At 47.1% G+C, this 16,150-nt stretch overlaps 2 non-coding genes across 2 annotated transcripts; both read left to right on the forward strand.

Moving 5' to 3' along the window:
• The first annotated feature begins 303 nt into the window (after positions 1–303).
• On the forward strand, positions 304–422 carry LOC125734992 (5S ribosomal RNA). The gene has a single exon (XR_007394293.1). It is a non-coding gene; the product is annotated as a 5S ribosomal RNA (ribosomal RNA).
• Positions 423–4,258: 3,836 nt separating this feature from the next.
• Positions 4,259–4,341, forward strand: trnal-uaa (transfer RNA leucine (anticodon UAA)). Its single transcript has one exon. It is a non-coding gene; the product is annotated as a tRNA-Leu (tRNA).
• The last annotated feature ends 11,809 nt before the right edge of the window (positions 4,342–16,150 follow it).

Here is a 16,150-nt window from a genome sequence, read left to right on the forward strand (position 1 = left end):
ATGCAGTAGGCAAAGGAGTAATGTTTGCCGGCGGGGGACGTGCGGCGATTAACCTGTGCGGTAGTGAAAAGGAGTTAAAAAGAAGGAAGTGTGCGGATGCGGAAAGAATGGAATAATTGTGGTAGGCTGCCGGCTGAGTAGTTTGGTGAATGTTTGGTGTGGGTCCGGCGCTGCCGATTGGATGGTGGGGCTGCAGTGTGAGTCAGATAAAAAAAAAAAAAAACCAGGAGTAGGATCCAATGGGACTAACTGGTATGTATAGACGCGTGTAATGCAAAAGGGCTGTTTTTGGTAGCGTCTCTCGCTTACGGCCATACCACCCTGAACGCGCCTGATCTCGTCTGATCTCGGAAGCTAAGCAGGCTAGGGTCTGGTTAGTACTTGGATGGGGGACCACCTGGGAATACCAGGTGCTGTAAGCTTTTCTCACTTTTACTTTATACAGGGGGCGCTCCACTTCACGATTAATTTAAATCTATCACTCCCCTTCCATTTTACTATTTTATATATATATATATTTTTTTTTTCTCTCATTCCTAAAGGCAGCTTTTAGAAACCGTTTTACTCTAAATACTTCCTGGTAATTCTAGGTGCTGTAAGCTGTTCGTGCCTTTATTCCACCAGGGCGCGATCTTCTCACAAACTTGAAGACTGTCACTCCCCATTCACGTTTTACAACTTATTGTTAATGATAAAGAGACAGCTTTTTACACACAGTTTTAAACAAAGTACTGATATTATTCCTCTTCAACTGACCGCTTTGTTTTCTATGCAAAAACCACTTCGCCACAGAAGACTCGATATTATTGGCATAGCAAGTTCTGCTCTTCTCCTTTCAAAACTTGCTAAAAGCTGTATTTAAAAGAACAGATTGGCCGGGGTAATTCACACCCTTCAATGCCAGCTTAATGTTTAGGTTAGTGGGAATCACAGAGGAATTAGGGATGGAAACTTCTTTGCTGGTGGTAGAAGCGGTCTGGTGAATTTTTAGAGAGAAGAGGCCGTAGAGAGAGATGCAATACCGCTTTCGTCAAAATGACAGGTCGGGTCAAAGGTCACGTTCAAAAGTTCAGTGGGCGGAGCTTATGTTGTAGTGGGTTGAGCTTGGTTGTGTAACTGACGCAATAGCATGTGGATTTAATTATTTATTTAAATATTTTTTTTTTGTCTTCTTCCCCGGGGGTTGGTTGTGTAACTGCTGCAATGGTATTTGGATTTAATTATTTATTTATTATTTTAAATGATTGTGGCTTAGGGGGCCTGGGTTGGTTGTGTTAGTGATGCAATGGTATTTGGATTTAATTATTTATTATTTTAAATGCTTATTTTAAATGTTTATTATTTTAAAATGATATTGAGGAGAGTGCTTATGAGTGTGTATTATTTTAAAAATGATATTGATGAGAGTGCTTATGAGCGTGTGTTATTTGAATAAGTTATTATTATTATTATTTTGTGGGGCGCGGGCGGGAGTGAGCGTGGCTGGGTTACCTGATGGAGCGCGAGCGTACGGTGTGCGGTAGCGTGGTAAGGTCCCCGGGCTTCGGAGAATCAGCAAAGGACTTATTCACATACTGGTGCGGTAGCGCGGAAAGGTCCGCACGGCTTTGGATAATCCTCGGAGAGAGCGATGCGGGAGAGCTGAGAGGCGTGCTGCTGCGCGAGTCTGAGAGAAACTGTGAGAGACTGTGGGATAAAATGGTAAAGTTGGAGCAAAGAATGAGAGGAGGAGGTGCAGGGTCTATCGTCCAATAAAAACGCTCGGCGCTAGTTTTGACCGTGTGTTTTTTCCTCACGCAAGCGTTTGTATCACATCGGCGTATGGCGCCAATTTGTAAAGGTCATAAGTCGAGACATACATCGAGTCTGTCAATTTGTCCGCCAGTAAATTCTGCAGGGCCGTGCCACCTGGCCATCGAGGCGCCCCCCTACCCGGCCACGCGGGCCATACATCGAGTCTGACACTTTTGCCCTCCAGTAAATTCTGTTTAAAGTTTTGTTTTCACATACGTCCCAAATTACAGATAATTTTCTTACACAGGCACGAGTAGCATCATCAAGGCCGTACCACCTGATCATACATCAAGTCTGACAATTTGCCCGCCAGTAAATTCTGTTTATAGTTTTGTTTGTCATACATGACCGTGCAGATATGGGGTGACAGAGACAATTAAATTGTATTACGTCGAGCGGGGGGCCTTTTCCTCCTCCTAGAGGCATCATCTTCATCCGTACCACGCCCCCACGAGCAGGCCGTGTAGAATATAGGGAGCTTCGCGCTGCAGGGCCAACTCTATCTTTTCAAAAAATACAGACATGTCTGGGACTTCCGAAATGAAAGATTCAACCTCACCTTCTAAGACTCAACAGGAGCAGGAGGCCATTATGCAGCCTCCGGGGGCTCCCAGGAAGATTCATACGGCACGTAGACGGGTACCTATGATGCGACCGTCGGAAGACCCGAGGGCTATCTGGGAGCTGCCCAACGGGAATAAACTGGTCTGCCTCTTTGACAACGTTGCGGAGGAACTGCGCGTCTTTCAGGTCACCGGAGACGGCCCAGACCCCCCGAAAGACGACCCGTATCTGGTGACTTTTTCCGAAACGGAATGGGGAAACTTGAAGACTGTCGTTACCCCGATGATGGAGGAGAGCACCGACCCCGACCTTGAGGTCGAGACTGGAAGAATGGAGATGCACTATAGAGATGCTCGTAAACAGCGTACCACCATTATGAAGTGGGACGTGACCGGGGAGCTGGACAAGAGAATGGTGAATATATGGCAGTGGCCTAAATGCGACTGTTTTGGCCTGAGAATACCGTTTGTGATTTGGATGCAGATGATTCAAGAAAAGTCTGGTTACTACCAAGCGATGTTTAAGGAGAGTCGGGGGCGTAAGCAGATGCAAGAGATGACAAAACCTACGCCGTTAAGGACCCCCCTCACCCCCTCACCCGCCGTCGCTATATAAAGTGGACTCTGTTACAACCCCTTTTCACAAACATCATGGCAGCAGCAGCAGCAGCAGCAAATTATAGCGACGGTGAAAGCGGGGACAATGAGGCTCCAGCAGCAACCCTGACCTCTGATCCCGGGGAGCTCCTTCCAACCCCCCCATCATCACTGGCCTCTGATCCTGGAGAGGACCCTCCGACGCCTGAGATCTGCACGCTTCTCTCCAGACCGGCTCTCTGCCGTGGGATGTTGGCTTGTATTAAGGCTATGATAGTGGGCCTTTTAACCTCAGTCATCAGGAAGCATCAAGAGAGAAACTGCTTCGGCTGCGAGGTGGGGCACCCCAGTCAGAGACAACACCCTTGTCTGTTTCCTCCAGGCAGAAATTACTTTTACATACACTTTGACTCTGTGTTGCGTGACCTCTGGACCGATCGGCTGACACCCGCCTTGACCCACGTTCTATCGACCCTGGGCATCCGAGCGGCCGCCGGCAGGTTGGAGGGGGCAGTGGAAGCTATCCTGTACGATCTGCGTGAGGCCCGCGACGGCATGGTGGAAATCACTCGACTGGAACAAGATCTGTTTGAACAGAACCCAGCGTTTAAGCAGATCCTGGAAGAAGAATTTCTGACTCGTTGGGAGGCCCGAGACTAAAACAAAAAGCATCTTGTGATGGGGAACGGTATCAGCAGACCCTTACGGCGGTTTATGTTAAATGTTTTTTTAGAAAAAGTTAGTCCACTATTGTTGCGTGCTATTGATAAAAGCGATTGTCGGGATGATTATGCTTGTTGCTGCTTTCATAGAGTGTTATTTGAGATTTCTCAAGTCGGAGAAAATTATCAGCGGGGGATGGATTTACTTACTCAACTGATGTCAGAGGGAGAAAGACATTCCCCCGAAAGTCTCATACGCGCTTGTCTATCTTGTATTCCTGACAATGAATTTGACTGTAATCACATTTTTGTATTTTACGCTTTAATAGTAGATGTAGTCACCTCTAAATTTCATGATAAGCAGCCTATCGATGTTAATCAGATGCTTTCTACTCTACATACATGTATCGTTGAAAAAGCCACTATATCCACTTTACTGCATGTGACATCGCTAATCTACCTCAACAACTGTCACGGCTGTAACTAAATGTATACCTGCATTTTGAAAATGTAACCTTCACAAATTGTATACCAACTTTTTTAAAATATATATATATATCTTTCACTAATTGCAAAAATAAAAAAAAATAAAAACTTGAATACCGTTGTAATAGTCTTTGTAAATAACAGGTAAAAATGCTGAGCAGGGTGGCCGAGTGGTTAAGGCGTTGGACTTAAGATCCAATGGACGTATGTCCGCGTGGGTTCGATCCCCACCCCAGCTAAACTCTTTTGTAAAATAATAATAATTAAAAAACAAAAACTACACAATATGGGTTAAATGTAGAAAAAACACACAAAAATTTCACTGATGTTCACTCAGTCTCTTAACAACCCCCATCCACAGTCAGCTATAAAACGCCGCACCCCGCTCTCCCCCCACTCAGTGTGTGAAAAGCATGTCTGTTGCCAAGACTACAGCTCGCGTCTTGAGCAGTTCGTACTATGACCCCAGCCAACCGGGGTCATACGGAGGTGTCTCCAGACTGCAGAGAGCCGTGCAGCAAGATACGGGGAAAAAAGTGGCTGCTGATGACATCAGAGACTGGCTGTCTATGCAAGACAGTTATACTTTACATAAACCGGTTAAAAAGAATTTCCCCAGGAACAGAGTGTTTGTTCCGAGAGCCATGTATCAGTGGCAGGCCGATTTATGCGACATGCAAGGGCTGGCCACGTACAACGACGGGTTAAAATACCTCCTTACGGTGATTGATGTTTTTTCTAAAAAAGCCTATGCTCGCGCGTTAAGAAACAAGACTGGGGCGGCTGTAACCCAGGCCTTTGATTCTATTTTAACCGAGGGGGGCGTCCCCCTCAAGCTACAGACGGATGCCGGTAAGGAGTTTTTAAATGGGACTTTTCAGAAACTTTTAAAAACTCATAAAATCACCCATTTCACTACGGCTAGTGAACTTAAAGCTTCCATCGTAGAGAGATTTAATCGAACGTTAAAAGAGAGGATGTACAGGTACTTTACGGCTAAAAACACCTGGCGATATGTGGACGTGTTGGACGATCTAATAAAGGGGTACAACCAGTCATTTCACAGCGCTATTAAAATGAAACCTGCCGAGGTCAGGCCCGATAATGCTCATCTAGTATTTGATAATCTATACGGTCCCCTGAAGAAAAAAAGCACACGGCCACGTTTTAAGTTTAACATAGGGGACACTGTGAGAGTCTCCAAGCACAGTCAGATATTTGACAAAAAGTACGAGCAGACATTTACGGACGAGTACTTTGTCATATGCGAACGTGTACCCAGATCCCCACCGGTATATAAATTGAGGGACGTGAGCGGTGAAATACTCGAGGGAACATTCTATGAAGCGGAGCTGCAGAAAGTCAAAATATCTCCGAGACGCGCGTTCAAGGTCGAGAAGGTTATAGGCTCAAAGACCGACAGAAAGGGGAAAAAGTGGATTTTAGTACATTGGCAGGGTTGGCCCTCGAGGTTCGATTCGTGGATACCGCGGTCGGACTTGATACAGGTTTAATTTTTTAAAAAAGAGAAAAAAAAGAAAAAAAAAGAAAATGGACGCCCGCCCCTCTTTTTACCTCACGCTACCGTCAAACTCTTGTCTCTCCATCTTCCCCGATAACCAGAGTTCGGATTACACCGTGATGCTCTCGCGACCTATAGAGCTACGGGGGCCTTACGAAGTAGCTCTGGCTGAAATCATGTATTGTTACACGTGGCGAAATGTTACACACCCGGAAAATACTTTTGAATTGCGGGATACGGAGGCGGAGGCAAAGAGAGAGGCCGATCCTTTAGTGGACCTACCTTACCTTTTTCCTCGGAAAATTAAAGTGGGCTATTATGAATCTCTGAAACAGATTGTGACAGAAATCAACGCTACGTTAAAAAAATTAGGTACCGAAGTTTCCTTCTCATACAGCGAGATTACACGAAGGGTTAATATGACGGGAAACCATAAATACAAGATCCAATTTAAACCTACTCTGGCCTACATGCTGGGCTTTGAGCCGGGTCAGTGGTATAACCTAGGAGGAGGTAGCGGGTCGACCTCACCCTACCCGGGCGACATTCACGCGGGATTCTACAATATGTACGTCTACTGTAACATCGTGGAACCGCAGCACGTGGGGGAATTTGTAGTCCCGCTCCTCAGAACCGTTAAAATAGACGGTGCGTTCGGCGACGTAGTCACTTTGCCGTTCCACAAGCTGTAGTACGTACCGGTGAACAAGCAGAGCCTACAGAATTTGCATATCGAGATAAAGAACGATCAGAATACTCTGATTAATTTCTCCTACGGAAAAACGATCGTCAAACTGCACTTTCGGCCCGTTTAAAAAACAAAACAAGAGAAAGCGCAGGTGTTGGGGGGGGGGGAAGCATGGCGTACCACAATCCACAGAGATTTATTACGTATTACACCAGTCAGGCGGGACATGGGCTCCCCGGTTTTGCGGGGAGCCCCGTGATGTACGGGCGTGGGTTGGGGTCCATGCTCAGTAGGGCTTTTAGATTCGTTTTACCCTTTCTTAAGCGTGGGGTCGATATAGCGAAACCTCATTTGAAATCGGCGGTCAAAGGAATAGGATCGGATCTAGTCAGCTCTGTAGTCAGCGGCCGTTTTACAAACACAGGTGACCCCAAGCAGGAAGGGTCGGGTCTGCTGTTCCTCTCTCGGAGGGGGAGTAGAAAGAGAGCCCAAGCACCTCTAGCCCTGCTGCAAGGTCATAAAAAAAAAAAGAAAAAAAAATCTGGCAGAGGCGTCAGGATTCCCAAGACTCCATCCGCCAAGAGAAACAGGAAACCCCCCGGGGACATATTTTAAGAGAGAGAAAACGCAGCGTAAACAAGAATGGCTCTAGCTCACCGGCTCTCGGCTGAATGTACCAAATCTGAATTGGACCTGTTTGCGGCCCCTATGACGCAATTATCCATAGATCAGACCAATTATGTAGAAATCAACCCATTAAATTCCATTACCGATCAGGATGTTTTGGATTTCCTAATACCGGGGTCGGGCAATTTCTATGTGGACCTCAACTCTACACTGCTATATCTAAGGCTTAAGATCGTTAGGGCCGATGGAGCCCCCCTGCTTGACGCCGACCCCTGCGGTATTATACAGTACCCGCTAAACGGCATATTCTCCCAGCTGGATGTGAGTCTGAACGACGTCCTGATCAGTTCTTCGTCGGCCACGCACCCCTATAGGTCAGTCATAGAGACCCTGCTCAATTTTTCTACGGATACGCTAGAGAGTCAGTTTTCGGCAGGGCTCTGGTACAAAGACGTCGGGGGCGACTTGGATAGCGTGGACGTCTCAGCGCAGGGCCCCAACGTGGGGTTACAGAAGCGAGCCGCCTTCTGTAGAAACTCTCAGGAGTTTTCTCTGATGGGTCCTATACACGCCGATATTTTTTTCAGCGAACGAATGCTGTTAAACAACGTGGATATACGCTTAAAGTTTGTAAAGGCTAAAAGCGACTTTAGTCTCATGTGTAGAAATGACACCGATTACAAGCTGAAAATACTGAGGGCCAGCCTGTTTGTGAAAAAAGTGGAGGTCTCCCCGGCGGTGTCACTGGGTCACTCGGCCGCTCTCATGAAAGCAAACGCCCTGTACCCTATAAGCAGGGTAGTCGTTAAAAATTATACGCTGCCCGCACAATCGCGGGTTTGCCCGCAGGACAACCTCTTCCTGGGCAACTTACCGCGCTACATCGTTTTGGGGATCGTGGACCACGCCGCGTTCGTGGGCACGCGAAACAGAAACCCGTTCAGGTTTCAGCATTGTGACCTGGAATTTCTGAGCCTCTCAGTCAACGGGCGACACATACCCAGCAAACCGTTCCAGCCCGATTTTAGAGCGAGGCAGTCGGTCAGAGAGTTTTACAACCTTTTCCTGGCTACAAACAGGCATTTAAAGGATTCGCCCTTATGCATCAACCGCGAGGATTTTGAAAATGGATACTCGCTATTTGCTCTCAATCTCTCCCGAGACGACGAGCTGGACGGCGGTGCCCTGTCACCCGCCATCAGCGGCACGTGCCGTCTGGATTTAAGGTTCAGAGCCCCACTACCTCGAACCATGAGTCTCATCGTCTACGCCTGCTTCGACAGCGTGATTGAAATAAACGCCAAGAGACAGGTTCTGGTGGACTTTTAATCATCATCATCATGAACACTCACCAGCTGGAATGCGTTTTACGGCCCCTGCTGAGGGATGCTTTTGGAGGCGTGTGGCCTAGCGATTTATTACCCACCCGCATAGAGACCAGGCCCGCTTTTCTGGTCGCAAACACGCATGACCAGAATAGAGAGGGTGAACACTGGATCGGGATAATTTTGGAGCCCCAAGAGGGTAAAGCCTCCTTCTTTGATTCTTACGGTTATCCCCCCGATTCCCCTTACTACCCAAAGAGTTTTATGAGCTTCTTGGGGAGGCACGCTACCGAAATAAGGTATAATACGCGTCAAGTTCAACATGACTTTTCTTCCACGTGCGGGGCCCACGTCGCCTTTTTCCTCTACCGGCGCTTCAAGGGACTTTCATTTCAAGAGACTATGATGTTGTACTCTGACGACTTGAGGAAAAACGACGCTCTAGTATCCGAGTTTATCAAGAAATATCACAAGTGTATTAGCCGTGTTAATGCCGATAAACTTTCAAAGCCGCAAAATGTATGTTCGTTAAAACTATTTAAAGATTGTTATGCTTGTTAGATTCATGTTGGGGAAAAAATAAAAACGTGACACCCTTTATTCAATAAATTTTACATTTTATTAACCGACGCGTTACAGGCGTTTTAATTCTTTTTCACACACGTATATAAAACACTTAATCGTTGTAATCTATCCACGGAGCATAAGGAGTACCCTTTAAAGGCCATAAACGATATTCTGGGGAGGAATCGCGCGGTGTGTGAGGGGTTCCCTCAAGCGGTGGTGGTGAGTCGTCAACAATACGTTTTCTACGTCTCCCGAGGTTCTGTTTCACAGGAGGGGAGGAGGGAGGCGGGGGATCCCTTCCGCCGTAATCTTTAAGATGACTTAGGGCTTTCCTGGCTTGGATGTTACCCACGCTCGTGAGGGGGATGTTTAATTCTGATATCACGTTTAAAAAGGGTTCCCAGCCTTTAGGATATCCGCCGGCGTGGGATTTAGGCTGCGATAAAGTTTTCATCAAATCTAAAATATGGGAACCTTTAATGGGTCTATCTCTGATGATGAGTTCACCCGACTGGGTCCAACGTACCGCCCCGTCGGAATCGAGCAGTTTATGCAAGATGTACCCCACGTTCTTTCTAGCCCTAGGCGCCACTTGCTGGATAACTTCCTGTACAGATTTGTCCCCAGTCGCGCCGCCGCCGTCAGGCTGTCTCCCCTCCTCCTCCTCCCCCGTTTTTTCTTTCCGCTCTGTAAGGACAATTTCTCGCCCCTGATTTTCCTCTTTTCGGGCTAGATTCAGATACCTCTGTAGCAATTGGTTGTATCTCTTCACTTTTTCATCCAGATGCATAGCCGGCTGATTTATTAAACCCTGCATCTGGTGTTCGAGTTCACCCAGGGCCGATTCCCCGATGGTATGCGGGGTCGCCCTCTGGGTCAGCGTACGCAGTTGCTGGGGGCTGAGCATAAACATTTTCTTGACTTGGCTCATGTTGCTGGAAAAGGCTAGTTAGCCGTCTTACCGGCAAACAGGCTTGTAACGAATGGCAGAGCCACTGATAAGAGCGGTAATAAGAATCCTCCTTTTTGAAGAATTGCCACGCGTTTCCTAGCGACGCTGTTTTTCTTACATGCGAAAAGTTTAATCGATCTTTTCTGTTTCTTGAGTTTGGTAAATTGAGCTACGGTTAAAGGTATGCGACCTCTTATGAGATTGAGACAGATTTCGGAGAGAGCCAAAATTATGTCGTTAGATGGGTCAGCCGTAAGAATCTTTTTACGTTTCACCCCCCTCGTCCTCTGTAAAACTTTAAGGGTCGGCAGGTGTTTCCTGAGATGTTCGGACATAGCTTAGTAGTGATAAATCAATGGCTCGCCGGTAGAAAGACGATGGGTAACGACCCCGGTAATAATCCGGTCCTGAGTCGGAACTCTTCTGGGCACGTGGCTCTCAAATCGACCAATAAATAGCCGTGCGCGGGCCCTGTGGCCTCATGGTAGGCATCTAGAAAAAACTTTTTCTGCCAAGGAAACATTTGCTGAGCTAAAACTTTGATTTGCATTCTGTCTCGCACATTCTTAAACAGACAATAATAAGTCGTATTTAGGGCTATAGTCCTGCTGTACTTGCCCTGGTGAAATACGTTCTGCACCAGGTAGATGACCGAGATTTGACGGTGATGTCTGAACCTCGTGAAAGCTTCTGCCACGAGTTTGTTTTCGGACGTGCTGTCCATCAAATCATCGATGATTATCAAGGAGCCTGAGGGGAAGCGCTCCTCGTCCTCCCAGCTTTTGGGAAGCCCTTGTATAAATTCAATTTCGCTGATCCGATCGCGTAGTTCATCATAAAGCGGCTGATGGGAAGCGAAACACCACACAATTTTTTTAACGGGGCCCCCTATGAAACAGTGACTCTGATTTAAAAGCATTTCTTTAGTGAAATAGGTTTTCCCCGAAGAACTTGCCCCTGCGATTATAGCCGTAAACGGGAGTTCTAAACGGTGATCAAAGTCGACCTCTCTCACGCCGCTACCCATCATTTTGCAAAAAAAAAAAAAAAACACACTGACGAAACGGTAAATACTGCCCTAATCTTTTAAATCTTTCCGAGGACACACACACACACACACACACACACACACACACACACACACACGTGCAAACCACTGCTGGAGGGGTGTCAGCTTTCACAGACACAGAGTGCATGGGTAAGTTTTTAATAAAAACTCTTGTGATAAATGTACAAAACATTTCAGTACACAAGTTTGAAAATAAAAAACATCTTACTATGAACATTTTAAAAACATCATACTATGATCATTTTAAAAACATCTTTGATTTTTAGAAAACATCTTTGTAAAAAACTTTTCATTTTTAAAAACATCTTACTAGGAACATTTCTCAGTTTAAAACATTTGTACATCTTACTTTGATTTTAAAAAACATCTTTGAAAAAAACTTTTCATTTTAAAACAAATGAACATCTTTGATTTTTAGAAAAAACTTTAAAAGCCCTTTTGCGATGCTGCTAGTTTTACATTTCAGTAACCAAAAGGCAGAGTTTCCCCGCTAGCCAGCAATCTGCGTTTGTCGTAGACGACCCTGACCTTTTTATCTAGAGGCCTATTAAACAGGCGAAAGCTTTTCATGTCGCGTTCGATTTTGTTGTACTGCGTCATTATAGCGGGGTTATTCCTACAACCTCCGATGTAGTTTTCAATCAATCCGATCATACTGTCAAAGTTTACCTTTTGACAGGTTTCGTAATTTAGAGTTATACCCTTACATTTCATTTGTGTTTTCCCGTTGTTGAGTCGGTAACAGTAACTTTTTGGTCCCAGCGCACCCCACGAAGCAATGTATTCGTCGGGGGCTAATTCGGACGTCAGCTCGCCCAGGTAATTGCCTAAGGTCGGGTCATATTCACCAGGCCTGCTTATGTACACGATGCTGTCGGTGTCGTGATACAGCACCCTCCGCCCCAATCTTTCCAGTTCTTTGTAAAGCGTCAACCGACCCCACGCGGTAGTTTGACACGCTATGAATATGTTAGTCTTTCCCGGCGGCACTTTGTAGGAAGACTTGAAACGCCAGCGGATGAGGGCGACCTCGTCGTTGACAAACGCGAAGCTGGAAATCTCGTACAGGTCCGAGCAGAAAAAATTAAAAAATTCCCCCGGGTCAGACACTATACATGTCTGGAGCATGTTGCTCCTCTGCGCCAGTTTACCCCACAGAGAGTTAAGCAGAAGTTTGGACACTTGCCGCTTCCCTTCATTAGACACTATCTGATCGGGCTCCAATTCGATCCCCTCACGCTCGAGATAGTTTTTTATGTACTCCCTGCGACCCACGTCATCGGTCGCGTCGTCGGGGTAGCCCAAAGCCTGCTGCTTCACTTTGAGAAAGGTTTTAATGTAATCTCTAAACAGGTCGCCGCTGGTCTGGGGAAAATGCCACACTTCGTGAATTTTAACGAGCGAGTACCCCCTGTCTAAAGCCAGATTTAGCTCCGCAGTTACCCACACGCCTATCAATGCCCGCTCTGCGTCGGAATGCCCGCACGCCCCCTCCTGTCTGTTCTCGATCGCGCACGTCCTGCACAGTGTAAACACCAGTTTCCCATTTGGCAGTCTGCTGGGTAGGACGGGGAAAAACAGCTCGCGCGGGGTGTTGACCGTGGCTTTGATCAGGCCAAAGTATTCATTCAGAGGCTTAAAATTCGAATGAATGATTTCCGGGTGCCCCACGGGGAATTCACATTTAGCCAGAGTGTACGGGTACAGCGACGTGAAATCCACGTAGCGGACGCGCTCTTGCCCCGTGACGTCGTAACGCAGGCGAATGGCCGACGTCCGACCCCCAAAAAGCGCTTCTCGCGGCCTTAGGGGCTCAGGGGGCTCAAAGTCTGACAGGAAACGCTGTACCTGTGGGTCGTGAGTTTTAGCGTGAGCCCATTCGTGTTCCCAGATGGATTCCACGTTCATATTAAACTCTTGGCGCAACGACTCGAGTTTTTCCCTTGTTTTAACGTACAGGGCACCGAAGCTCTCGCGGGTCAGGGGGCAGATATCGTGTTCGTTGTTGCAGGTAGGACAGCCGTGAAACTGACAGCCTAGAAACTCGAAAGCCCATTTCTCCCCCTCAATCTCGGCGTATCCGTCTAAGTGAAAGCGCCCCACACTCACTTCACCCCCGCGCAGCGCGTGTCGAATTTCGATGCCGCGCGCGCGCCCGATGAATTCCAGCCACTGGATGGACACGCTCGAATAACTTTTGTATTGCCTCCTGTAATCCCATACATCCGGGTTCGCGATCGTATCTCTGGGCAGGAAATTTGTCCTGTAAACTAGCAACGCGGCCGAAGCGATGGTGGCCGCGGAGAAGGGATCGCAACCCGTGAGCGTTTTAAACTCCCGCAGGAAGCGCAAGCAGCCCTCTCTCAGAATCTCCACGTCGTTCTTACAGTAAGCGATCATCTCTTTGTGAAAATTAAAGGTCTGGTGCTTTACAGCGTCGTACCATTGATAAAACTTGTCGCGTTCTTTGGTGGACATTTGATCGGGCCCAAATTGATCGGGAGGGGGGTAGGGTCCCACGTAACTAAAGTTTTCCACGTCTGTGAAATGATGCGGAAAATAGCCTTTTCGCATCTGAGTCGAGCATCCCATCGCATCGGGGATTTTTCTCAACGGCATGCTTAGAAAGGAGTGACTGTCGATGTACCTCTGCTCAAACAGGCTGTCCAGGATGAGAATGATTTTATTCCCCTGCGATACCACACGCGGTTCCACGCCTTCCTTCACCATCGCGTTCAGTATGATGTAATTATCGAATGCCTTACCGTAGTGACTAATGAAACAGACGCCTCTATAACAGGGCGCCCTGAAATGTCTGAGAAACTGTAGCGCGCAGTTGGGCCCCTCGGCGGTCATTGTCTCGTTCTGATCGGAGATGGCGCAGACGTACACCGGGATATGGGTACCCGACCTCTGAGATGTTTCAAAGTCAAAAAACACATATTCGGTGGCCTTTTTACGCCCCTCACCCCTTTCGGCCCGTTCCCCTATGTTAGGCTTCTCGGGTGGATTTAGATAGCAGAGATGTGGGGTGGATATGTCTGACACGGCCGTGTGGAGTTTAGCGTCGCAGATATTACATTTTTCCGCTTTACACGAGTGCGGTTTTGGGTTCTCGGGAGTGAGGTAGTATCTGAGCCCGCAGGCTTTGCATTTTCTGAACTTGTCACAGGGGGTAGCGAGCTCCCCCCTAACTGGGCAGACCCTAGGCGTACGGTGGCGCTCAAAGCAGGTGTCATTTAAACATCTGAAATTACAACGCTCACATAGTATCGCCGGTGTGCTTTCACCTTCTCTGCAATTAGTCTGACAGACGCTACAAAATTTTTCGCATTGATGAGAGTGAGGCGAATCGTACCCTTTGAAACAGCTCGGGCAAACGTACCCCACGCCTAAGAAGCCCTTTACGCTTTTAATGCCGTAAAAATGCTGATTGTGTAAAAAGAAATACACCGCCCGTCTACCGTCGCTAGGCGTGGGTGTCTGGTAAATTTGGAGATTGTTTGAATAAGGTTGTTGATAATACACCACTGCTTTGCAATCAATGATTTTCTCGAAATTGATAATGTCATTCAAAGCGACTGCGTGATCGGGGGTGAATCCCGCTTTCTCCTGTAACTCCAGGCCGAGCTTTTCAGCCTCGGCGTCAGTAAAGTTTTCGTGCAGCAGATGCGCCAAGTTTATGGCGAAACACGCGTTGGTGTTGTTATTAATGATAAACATGTGTCTGGCTTTTTTAGAAATTATTTCTGAAGCTAACATGGTCTGTAGTTTACGTTTGTTCCCGCCGCCGCGTGGGATATTTATTACGTCTACGATTACTTCTAGGTTGGAATCGTTTAAAATCTCTTGATTAGACTGTACCAGGCGATCCAGCAGCTGCTGCAAGTCTGTCAGCTCCCCCACCCCATACCGTACAATTTGCGACAGCTCGTCGTTTAAAAAGTCAGCGCGCAGGGTGACCTGTATATAGGCTCCCCATACGGCGTAAGGAATCGCCTCATTCACAATATTTTGAAACCCCTCGATTACATTTTCATAGTACTCGCGGAAATTGCCTTCGTTTCTAGGTCGCGGGATATTTAGAATCCGCCTAATCTGTACGTTATTGAATCTGCGGCGATGAAGGACCCCGTCAGGCTGGGGATCCACGTCACCGACGGCACCGCCACCTTCCTGTTGAACATTTTCAAATTGTCCCAGCCCAAATTCATTTTCAATCTCCTCAGCATCGAGAAGAAATTCCACGTCTGACAAGGCCTCCCACAATTCAGAATCCGCGGGGGACCATGCGACCTCGTCGGTGGGGGGTAGCCCCGCTTCTGCTTCAGAACCCCTTTCATTTAACATGCTTGTTAATGTCTCTAAGGATGGGAGAAAACAGGGGTCCTGGGCCAGTGTTTCAGCAGACGCCGCTGGTGGCGAGTCGTGTTGAGCAGAGTAATCCGCATCATTTTCATTATTAGCATTGTTGATAATGGCTATTTCATTTAATAAGGCTTCGGGTATAGCCGCTGGGGGTGTTGCTCCGTCCATACCTGTTGATTCTCTCGCAGATTTTCTCTTGACCGGTCGGCGTAGTCTCTCTCTCTCTCTCGTACATAGAAAAAAAAAAAAAAAGAGAATACCTATTATTAGAATGTTATTTTTTAATTGAATAGCATTTTTATAACAGGAATAAAAGAAATATTATACTTACCGGGTAAGGTCTCGATGAAACTTGTGGTTCTTTGGCTGGTACAAACTTTGGTAAGGCGTTGTGCCTCTAGGAGGAGGAAAAGGCCCCCCGCTCGACGTAATACAATTTAATTGTCTCTGTCACCCCATATCTGCACGGTCATGTATGACAAACAAAACTATAAACAGAATTTACTGGCGGGGAAATTGTCAGACTTGATGTATGACCAGGTGGTACGGCCTTGATGATGCTACTCGTGCCTGTGTAAGAAAATTATCTGTAATTTGGGACGTATGTGAAAACAAAACTTTAAACAGAATTTACTGGAGGGCAAAAGTGTCAGACTCGATGTATGGCCCGCGTGGCCGGGTAGGGGGGCGCCTCGATGGCCAGGTGGCACGGCCCTGCAGAATTTACTGGCGGACAAATTGACAGACTCGATGTATGTCTCGACTTATGACCTTTACAAATTGGCGCCATACGCCGATGTGATACAAACGCTCGCGTGAGGAAAAAACACACGGTCAAAACTAGCGCCGAGCGATTTATTGGACGATAGACCCTGCACCTCCTCCTCTCATTCTTTGCTCCAACTTTACCATTTTATCCCACAGTCTCTC

This window comes from Brienomyrus brachyistius, chromosome 2, assembly GCF_023856365.1.
Source record: "Brienomyrus brachyistius isolate T26 chromosome 2, BBRACH_0.4, whole genome shotgun sequence".
Lineage (NCBI taxonomy): Eukaryota > Metazoa > Chordata > Actinopteri > Osteoglossiformes > Mormyridae > Brienomyrus > Brienomyrus brachyistius.